This window comes from Gorilla gorilla, chromosome 6 (genome assembly GCF_029281585.2).
Source record: "Gorilla gorilla gorilla isolate KB3781 chromosome 6, NHGRI_mGorGor1-v2.1_pri, whole genome shotgun sequence".
Classification (NCBI taxonomy): domain Eukaryota; kingdom Metazoa; phylum Chordata; class Mammalia; order Primates; family Hominidae; genus Gorilla; species Gorilla gorilla.
Window position 1 is genome coordinate 131,259,967 of NC_073230.2, and position 3,027 is coordinate 131,262,993.

Genomic DNA, 3,027 nt, shown 5'->3' on the forward strand with positions numbered 1-3,027 from the left:
CCCTGGTCTCAACTCTGTCGGAAGATAAAGAAAAAATGAACACATAGTGATAGATCTTCACTAGGGAAATTCCTAAAGATGTAATTCAGGAGGAAGGAAAAGAAGCCCAGAAAAGAAGATTTGAATGCAAGAAGGAAAGAAAATTGAAAAAAATATATAATTGTAGATAAATCTAAGGAAGTATTGATTAGAATTAAGATGTGATTAGAATTAAGATCCTGGTTTCAAATGGGGATTAGGAATTAATTTTGGACTTCGCTAAAAGTACACTATAAAATTTTAAAGATATTAACCAATAAAATAGAAATAGGACATATAACTTCCAAATTAGTAAAGAAAAAATACGTGATTAAAAAAAAACCCAAAAGCAAAATAAGCCAAAGAGAAAGAAAGAAAAAAAGAAAAATAAATGAGACAAATATAAAGCAAAAAATTATGTGGTAGAAACTGGTAAAATATTTCAGTACTATATAGGCAAAAAATATCAACAAAAGACAACCTGGATAGCTGTTTTAATAATCAGACAACCTGGATAGCTGTTTTAATATCAGCTGTTTTAATTTAAGACAAAAGAAAAGCTTTATTTGTGATTTATTTTTTAAAAAATCACTATATGAAGATGAGAAGTTCAATTAATCAAGGTTGTTTAAACATTTAACTTTGTATACATATAGTTAAATAGCTTCAAAATACTCAAGGAAAAGGTAATTAAAACTATAATAAGAAATGGACAGCTTTCCAACTTTGACGCGAGAGAATGGCTCCCGCAAAGAAGGGTGACGAGAAGAAAAAGGGCCATTCTGCCATCAACGAGGTGGTGACCCGAGAATACACCATCAATATTCACAAGGGCATCCATGGAGTGGGCTTAAGAAGCGTGCCCCTCGGGAACTCAAAGAGATTCTGCAATTTGCCATGAAGGAGATGGGAACTCCAGATGTGCGCATTGATACCAGGTGCAACAAAGAGGTCTGGACCAAAGGAATAAGGTATGACCCACACGGTATCCGTGTGTGGTTGTCCAGAAAACGTAATGAGGATGAAGATTCACCAAATAAGCTCTATATTTTGGTTACCTACATACCTGTTACCACTTTCAAAAATCTAAAGACAGTCGATGTGGATGAGAACCAATCGCTGATCATCAAATACATCAAATAAAGTTATAAAATTGCAAAAAAAAAAAAAAAGAGGAAATGGACAATCACCATTAAAGGGAGAGATGTCAACACAGCTCTCTATTATTGAGAGGCCAATGGATAGAAAAGGTTTGAATAATGAAATAGGCTATACATATACAGAACCCTCCACCTAAAACAGAGAATGCAAATTCTTCTCTAGCACATAGGAAATAAGTAAAAAAAAAAAAAAAAAAAAAAAAAAAAAAAAAAAAAATGGCCACAAGCAAGGTTTTTGACTTTTAGGTCAAAAAAACTTTAAAAATTGCTATCAGACTATATTTGCTTATGACAATGCAATTATGTTATAAATTAATAACAAAAAAGTTACATCTGACAAAGATCTGATATCCAGAATCTATAAAAAACTTTAAAAAATGAAAAAGAAGCAACCGCATTAAAAAATGGGCCAAAGACACGAACAGACACATCTCAAAAGAAGACATACAAGAAGCTAACAAACATGAAAAACATGTTCCACATCACTAATCATCAAAGAAATACGAAACAAAACCACAGTGAGACACCACCTCACACCAGTCAGGATGGATATTATTAAAAAGGTCAAAAAACAACACATGTTGGTGAGACTGTAGAGAAAAGGGACTGCTTACACACTGTTGGTGGGAGTGGAAAGTACTTCAGTCAGTGTGGAAAACAGTTTGAAGATTTCTCAAAGAACCTAAAACAGAACCACCATTTAACTCAGAAATCCCATTACTGGGTATATATCCAAAAGAAAATAAATCATTCTACCAAAAGACACATGCACTCACACCTTCATTGCAACACTATTCACAATATCAAAGACATGGAATCAACCTAGGTGCCCACCAACAGTGGATTAGATACAGAAAATGTGGTGCATATATAACAAGAAATACGAAGGAGTCATAAAAAGAATGAAATCGTGCCCTTTGCGTCAACATGGATGCAGCTGCAGGCCTGATATGGTTAGGCTTTCTGTCCCCACTCAAATCTCATCTTGAATTGTAATCCCCATAATCCAAGGGAGAGGCCAAGTGGAGGTAACTGAATCATGGGGGCAGTTTCCCCGTGCTGTTCTCATGATAGTAAGTGAGTTCTCACAAGATCTGATGGTTTTATAAGGGGCTCTTCCCTCTTTGCTCAGCATTTGTCTTTCCTACCACCTTGTAAAAAAGGTGCCTTGCTTCCTCTTCACCTTCCACCATGATTTTAAGTTTCCTGAGGCCTCCTCAGCCGTGCAGAACTGTGAGTCAATTAAACTTCTTTCCTTTATAAATTACCCAGTGTCAGGCAGTTCTTTATAGCAATGTGAAAACGAACTAATACAAGCGAATTCAAAAAGGAACAGAAAACCCAGCAAATACTGTATGTTCTCACTTATAAGTAGGAGCTAAACATTGGGTACTCATGGACATAAAAATGGCAACAATAGAAACTGGGGACTACTAGATGGGGGAGGGAGGAAGGGAGGCAAGGGTTGAAAAACTAAATGTTGAGTATTATAATCAGAACCTGGGTGACAGGATAATTTGTATACCAAATCCCAGCATCATGTAATATACCCATGTACATGTCGCTACTGAATCTAAAATAAAAGTTGAGCCAGGCACTTTGACTCACACCTGTAATCCCAGCACTTTGGGAGGGCGAGGCAGGAAGATTGCTTGAACCCAGGAATTGAAGACCAGCCTGGGCAACATGGTGAAGCCCTGTCTCTATTAAATATATACATACATACATAAAAACATAAATAAAATAAACTAAAAACTAGAAAAGAAACTTTTAAAAAAGGTGAAAAAGATGATAAAAGTAAATAAAATCTCAAATCATTTAAACCACAATTCTAAGTGACTTTTGAGAT

General features: G+C 35.3%; 1 pseudogene; it reads left to right on the forward strand.

The window, feature by feature from the left end:
* The first annotated feature begins 757 nt into the window (after positions 1-757).
* LOC101144591 (large ribosomal subunit protein eL31-like) lies at positions 758-1,161 on the forward strand (annotated as a pseudogene).
* The last annotated feature ends 1,866 nt before the right edge of the window (positions 1,162-3,027 follow it).